This window comes from Coenobita brevimanus, chromosome 68, assembly GCF_032717465.1.
Source record: "Coenobita brevimanus isolate Jiangsu-jjx chromosome 68, ASM3271746v2, whole genome shotgun sequence".
NCBI classification, from domain to species: domain Eukaryota; kingdom Metazoa; phylum Arthropoda; class Malacostraca; order Decapoda; family Coenobitidae; genus Coenobita; species Coenobita brevimanus.
This window is the reverse complement of record NC_137021.1, coordinates 35111426-35119464: the sequence shown is the minus strand read 5'-3', so window position 1 is coordinate 35119464 and position 8039 is coordinate 35111426.

Here is an 8039-nt window from a genome sequence, read left to right as displayed (position 1 = left end):
TCCACGAAGTTTTGTGGCTATAGCATTAATCCTTCATGGAAATTAGGTGACATCCAGAAAATCAGGAAAAGTCCAAATTTATGATCCCAGGCGATCTCAGAAAATAATCAACCGATTGGAACCATACTCCCTCCTTGCCTGCAACCGCTTTAGGGCTGTTTTGTAGTAAAATTTCAGTTTCCTAGCTTAAGCGTCCTTGAGATAGCGTGGATGATTCACTTTTCTGTGTTCAGGTTGGTATCCGGAGATTTCATTGACGGATTGACACCATATGTGGCCAAAAGAAGCAGAAAAATTGTTCGACAAGTTGGCCAAGTTTCAAGGCTCTAGGTCAAATAGCCTTTGAAATTTTGCTATAATAATAATAATAATAATAATAATAATAATAATAATAATAATATTTACCAAATGCTATGAACACTTCCCACAGGGATGTGGGAAGTTTTAGTAACTCATGCTATTAAAAAGGTTAATTTATATAACTCCATCTATCCTTATGTCAATCTTCACTCTCCTTGACTCAGCCCTGTATTTAGGAAAATGGCGGGGATTAAAAGTTCGTTTGTTGGGCTAATACTTTCAACAGTCATGCTGGTAAGGTACTGTAGGTCGATACAGATGACTGACACAGGCTTGGTGGTCTGAGGCAATAAAACAATTTTTTTCTTTATTTTTAGATCCATATTCCCCATTGAGCTCAATTCATGGACAAGTGTCGTCAAAATATAAAGCTGATTTGACTAATAACCAACGGTACTCATTTCACCTCTTGACTAAGGCTCATTGAGTATCATGCAAACATGGCTTAGTAATCAAGGCTTTAGGAATGGCCCAGTTCCATCAGGTGGAAACAAACTTGCTGTAGTAATTAAGAAAACTCATTCTTACCTCTCAGCTAAGGTTAATCGAATTTTATGGAACCACGTATTGTTTTGCAGTATAAGAGAGTGGCCCAGTTCCGACAGGTAAATAAAGCCACTTTAGAAACCAAGGAGAGTCATTCTGAGCTCCTTATAATTAAAGCTCCTCATATTTTATGCTACCACTACCTAGTTGTGGGAGTGGCCTGGTAAACAAAAATGCAATAAAGCACGGTATCGTACTGAAGGGGCTAGTCTCCGTGGCACTTTGTTCAGGTGCACCAGACACGATTATGATACTAAATTTTAACCTACGCAACCCCATCACTTTGATAACTTTTCTTATTCGTGTTTGGCTTCTCCAGACGATATTCTTCAGCTTGAGGAAGATCATTTTGTAGCGCATGAATAATGAAGGCAATATCCAACCCCTGTTAAATTCCTTCCTAAAGTAAATAAAATAATCCGTAGATACAAAGAATACCGAATGTCATGAGATTCAGGGAATTAATCGGCTTAAGGAGGTTTATCAGACCCGACATAACACTTACAGGCTCTGATGTCTCACTTTCACTGAATTTCATCAACTGGCGTTAGCAGAAGGGATGAGTAGCATTCTCCCGACCTAGAAATGGGGAAATGTACTTTTTGGAGGGTAGCATTCTCGTGCGGTTATGGAGATTACTCACATCTCTTCCTTACCGGTTTATTTCTGATTCATTTCTGTTACTATATTCTTTTACTATTTACGCAATCTATATCTACATTAAAAGATGTAAGAAGCAAAAAAAAAAAAATGTTAACAAGTATTTTGGAAAATAATTCGTTAAGGATGAGGTGCTAGGGAGCCACCTTACCTGCCAAGAGTACGGGCCTCAGTCACTTACATTCACTTTAAACCATCACTACTTGTTCTGAGCTCAGTAATTTCGCCTGGTGGTAGAAGAGTATACTGCAGTTGTTTCGATCATGACTTGAGTTAAAGAACGGCCGATACGATGACAAAGACAGTTAAATGCCGGTGTGGACAAAATGACTGAATTCCATATGATTAACCCTTCCATCCGATAACGTGACTTTCAGATTTTCCTTCCTGCTACCTGCCTGCTTTAATCGATCTAGAGAGATTTTCCTGATCGGGAGGTTTATATACAGCCTTCATTTAACCCATTCGTACGACAGGACTTTCCTAAACTGAATAAAACTCCTGAAGGCATCAAGAATGCAATTAAAAGGATGTCGTTGCAGCAAAATGGTCAATGACGCAACGGTGAAGATACTTTTGGAACCCAGTGATCTAATCTTCGGAGCCTATCAGACTTTTAAGAGTATTATATGAAATTTCCAATCTGAACGGTTAAAATTTAAAGCAGTGTTACCATCCACTGCTGTTCTGATTAACATTTTCTTTTTTTCCTGTAACTCACTCGTAACAAAATAAAATGTTCCCGCATTATCTGACATCTTGAAGTCTTGGTTAATGTAATTATACATGTCTTTAAAACTGGCTGGGAATCCTATGACTGGGGCTCAGAAGTAAAAGTGACTGGTATAAGCTTTAGAACTGTAATCAGTACCTCTCCTAATCTCAACTTATGTTTCAGATTGAATGTCTGTACTTTTCTCTTAATTCATACGACCAACAATCACTGAACAAGTAAACAGTGGACATTAAGTGTAAAATCCGACAAAAATTATTCCTGGTAACTAACTGCTGTAGAAGCTTGTTTGTCGCTACTGTTGGTAAGAATTTTTATACAAACACCTCCTGCTGTGGGGATGATATAAGAACATTCCTGGCCAGGTTTTCGGCTACGGTCAGCAAGTCTTCGTAATGATTATACCTCATACCAATTAATCTGGCCAGGCATGTATGGCAACATTGTTCCTGTCGAGATTCTGATTGGCTGGAGGTGTTTGTTCGATTTCGTTGTTGCTTAAACCGATACTTTCTTTATTATCAGATATGATCCTGAGTTTGTCGACAATACAATCGTCAAAAGCAATAAGAAATCCGTTATATACTTAACAACAATGAAATTTGCGTAGGAAGATAGAAATATGAGTCAACAAAGTGTTTTAGCAGTCAAAGTCAAGGTCAGCATTCGAACAATTTCTTTAAATCTCCGACACTCGATAATATAACAGAAAATTGAGGAAACCTGCTTAATCTAAGCGTTGGTGTAACACACATTTAAATTTTAAGATCAGTCCGCACCCTTTAACGGTGCCACAACTCTGAATAATTAAAAATTCTAATGAAAAGACGAGTTGTGCGGGGAGGGAGGTTTGAAAAAAATTCGAAAATCAAAGTAGGCTAAAGGAAAACTATTTCATTTTATCACCTCCATTATCACAGTACGGACTGATCTTAAAATTTAAATGTGTGTTACACCAACGCTTAGATTAAGCAGGTTTCCTCCATTTTCTGTTATATTATCGAGTGTCGGAGATTTAAAGAAATTGTTCGAATGCTGACCTTGACTTTGACTGCTAAAACACTTTGTTGACTCATATTTCTATCTTCCTACGCAAATTTCATTGTTGTTAAGTATATAACGGATTTCTTATTGCTTTTGACGATTGTATTGTCGACAAACTCAGGATCATATCTGATAATAAAGAAAGTATCGGTTTAAGCAACAACGAAATCGAACAAACACCTCCAGCCAATCAGAATCTCGGCAGGAACAATATTGCCATACATGCCTGGCCAGATTAATTGGTATGAGGTATAGTTTGCTCTTTTCGTCAGTCTAATATGATTGGTAGTTGCGTGAATGGAGACAAACAAGCAGTCTTATTAGTAGCTTAAGCCAAGGAGACTTTTGAAAATATACTGTACACTCCCTTAAGCTCAAGTTGTGGAGATGATTTAGTTATACGAGAATACATTAGTTTTCATTCGGGCAGCCGTCAGACACTTAATTGTGTAATTATAGTAAGTAAGTGGCAATATACGGAAAAAAATATGGAATAAATATATTCTTATGGAGGCCTATGTTTTAAATTTAGTATAATCCTTAAAAAATAATAACAATTATCATTACCGTCATCATCCATCTCATCATCAATCATCACCATCACATATTCATCATCATCATCGATCATCAGTTGTTATCAGTTTTCCATCATCATCATCGATCATGCATCATCCTCACCAATCATCCATCATTATCGTCTTTAATGATCCATCATCATGATCATCATCACCATCATCACTCTCTTTCCACCATACTTGTTGTGTCATACAAAAACAGGACGTGGAGGCTACATCATTAGGAAAACTATGAACAGAACACCCACTAAAAAAAAGACCACACATTCATTTACTTATCATTCAGTCCCCCGAAATCCTTGGCTCACCAGGAAAATAACAAGAGCGAGATCAGCCCTTGGATTAGTTGTCTGTAATTTTCCCATAATAAGAGGCCGGCGCTGGTCGTCCTTTCCTTGACTCAGTTTTGGCTGTTGGGGTGGGGCTGGTGCGTCGATCTACCTGCCTAATTTCTATTATAAGAGTGTAAAACTTATGAAGTTAAAAACTGATAAGATAAAAAGCGAATTACGTTTTTCAGTTTTAAGAGAGTAACGTCAGTTGAAAGGGGAAAAAAAAAAAGACTAAGGCGCAGATTTTTTTTTTTTTTTTCTTTTTTTGGTCGATCTCGGTGCCTGATTTCTGTTACGGGATAGTAACGCCAGACGAAATGAAAAAAAAAAAAAAAGCATGATAAAAACACAAATTGCATGTTTTTCGTCGGTCTGTTTGATTTCCGATATAAGTGGGTGAAGCCTCCTCCTCCCCCCTAAAAAAAACTCTGTAAAAAGCATATTTTCCTTTTTCAAGGAGGCAAAAACCGATGAAAGGAAAAGGGGGCAACACAGGATGCCAATTAAATTTTTTTTGTTAAGTGTTCAGGGACTCGCCTTTTTCAATCGCCTCCTACGTCTGCGTTATTTTTTTCCACTTGATTTTAATTTTGAGAGAGGTAAAGCTAGATAAGGGGGAAAACAAGCTTGGGAAGAAGCGAATTACATTTTTCTTTTCGTTATGTGTTGAACGCCTCGCCTTATCCGGTCACCTCATATATTATGCTTATTTATTTTTTTTAATATCTGGGAGTGCCGAAGTGCAGTTTGCATGGTGTGAATTTATTTTGAAATTACATAGCCACCCCTGGTTTGCTGTCAGTCTGTCTGTTTTTTTTTTTATCTAACTCTGTCTATCTTTATCTCTGTCTGTCTGTCTGTCTGTCTGTCTCTTAATGTTTCTGTTTGTCTATGTATCTGTCTTTTACTCTGGCTATGTCTGTCTGCGCGTCTACCAATGTATTATATACATCTCTATCTGTCTGTGCGTCTACCAATACATACATCTCTAGCTGTCTGTGTATACTTGTTTATTTTTCTGCCTGTCTTTCAGCCTATCTGTCTCTGTGTTGGTTTGCCGTTATCTATCTATTTGTTCGCCCATCCGGCTACCTCAGTCTGTCCGTCTGACCATCTGTCTGCCTATCGATCTTGTTACAGACAGTGCAGAGAGATTTCTGGTTCTGTGTGTCCGACTGAAGGCAGTATCACTTACACAAGTAAATCTTACTTTACACAGAAAATATCTACACAACATAGCACAGAAGCAGGTTCTTTTATTTAATAAAAAGATGCACAGCGGGACACTCTGACCCTAATTAGAATCATATACAAACCTAATTCAGGTCAGACATTTCAGCTGTTAGGGTACTTAATGAGAACGTTTACATTACTAGGCTGTTACGTACAAGTTGAAGGCTGCAGTGTACAAGTTAACCCAAATAAATTCTTAACTAACGACTCCATATCTTGGAGTATTTCTTACACTGTATCACTAAACTATGAGAGGGACTTAGAGGAGGCTGGAGATGAAAGGAAAGTAGTTCTACCAGCTCTAGCCAATTTTGATATGTCCCAGTAGCCTCGTCTCTTTTTCCTTCACTGGCCAATGGAAAAAACTGCAATAAATCTTTTTCTAGTAATCTTTTCGAGAGGGTGGTCACACCAGGTTATATAGCTGGGGCTGGCTACTGAATTTATGAGGGCGATCTTCTTCACTTGTGCTCAGCTCCGCCTCCTTTCTCTTCATGTAGTTCGATGTAGGTTGGCCCTTATCATCGCTGATACGCCGTGCTCCAAACTGGATAGCAGCTGTGTCAACACGCAGAGGACAGTATTTACGTTGCAGCTAAGAGCAATATTCACACGGCTGGTACCACCAAAAAAGACTTCAAACAGCCACTTCCCAACTCAGTACCTAGATCAGTGGCGAGCAGCGCCAGTAACAATCTTCATGTCTGTCTGTCTGTCCCACTATTTATATATATATGTCTTTCTGTTACTTCTCGTTTGTCTGTTTTCCTACACATTTTCTGCGGGATGAAGACCTCTCTCACTTTTCTTTTTCTACATAGTACCTGTTATCCATCCTTTCAGCCCAAACAGCTATGCAAATTTCATCTTTCCACCTATCTTCTGTCACTCCATCTTTGGTTTGTCATTCCTGACAATCTGATTGTCTTTTCCACGAAAGATGCGACCGTACCATACCCGTACTTATTTTGCGTGTTATCTGTGGGGTTTTTATGTTACACTTCATTTGTTTTTTTTTTTTTTGTTTTTTTTTATGGGGGATGCTCTTGGAAATAGACACTTACATAAATAGCAGACACTAGATAGATCGGCAGATAGACAAATAGACAGATAGCTAAACAGGCAGGCAGATAGATACAGAGATAGATAAACAAACAGGTATATAATATATGACAGGTATATACATATATGTTCTCACCAGGTTCTTCCCCTCTACCTATTTTTTTTTTTATTAAATGAAATCGCATTTAAAGGCAGATGAGATGAGGGTTCATAGTATTGTGAATGTTTCACACCACTATTTTTTTTAAGAAGGTGCTGCATAATATCAGACTGTCTTTGTACGTACGCCGATTGGTTATTGCTCATCGTATTAGTCATTGAACTTGGTTCTGTGAATCTGTGAATCATTGGTTGTATGTGTTCTTATGAAACTGCCATTATTAGGAAGCATGTGTTAACCTGTCATGCGCTTTATCATGTGTCGTAGTCGTAACCATGGGAGGGAGATCGAACATTTGTCTGGGTGTCTTAGTGCAGTTACTTCAAATAACGTCTGATCATAAAAACATTAAATGGTGAAAGCTATGTTAAATTCCAGTTCACGTGAAATCTCTGATGTAAGGTAATGAATTACGGATGGATAAAATTTTCCTGGTAAAACAAATGTCGGTGTTCACGTCAGCTTGGAAGGCTTTCGAGCACCTATTTCCCATTTCCTTCTGCAGAGTGCTGATTAATATTGTTTCGCACGTAACTGCTGAAAGATATATATTAAAACGGTATAAATGACAAACATTTTCAAGCGTAACAGGCATAATATACCGGTAAGGAAGAGATACCAGAAAGCCTCCTATATCGACGAGAATACGACTGAATTTATGCCATCACATCACTGTTTCAGCGAGCCATAGGAGCGTGGGGATAATCAGACAGAACGCAGGGTACTAGAACACAGCACCAAAACCCATTTACCTCTGAAACTATTAAGAGTACAGCGAATCTACGCACACCATTAGAAAATTCATGAAGAACATATTGGTGTCACTTTACTGTTTTTATCTTTTCCACAAAATCGCTAAGAAAATCCAATTAAACACCAAACTGGATTATCTCAGAATTCATTAGAACTACAGCGAATCTACACACATCCTCGGAAAGCCAAAACAATAACTCTAGCAAGCTTACTTGTTCATGTACGTTCCACATTTTTCATATATGATCTGCAATTTATTATAAAGAAACCTCTTACCAGAGCCACCGCGAATTCCCTTTGCCTCTTTGATGAGAGTCAACCACTGATAACAGAAATTCTTGGTTGATTTCTTGAGGTAAAATTAATATGGTCCGCAGAATAAACCCCAAACATGGCACAAAATACATTTCTTTCTCTTGTATGTTTAATGGTCCACATATAAATTACGGGTAAAGTAACTGTAAGAATGAAAGAATAATTCCTATGTAAACCAAAGCAGCCTCAGTGACACTGCTGCTAAGATAAGCAGAACTCGACAAGCTTAAGTAGAGAATTATTCGGACTAATGTGTAATTTCTCAC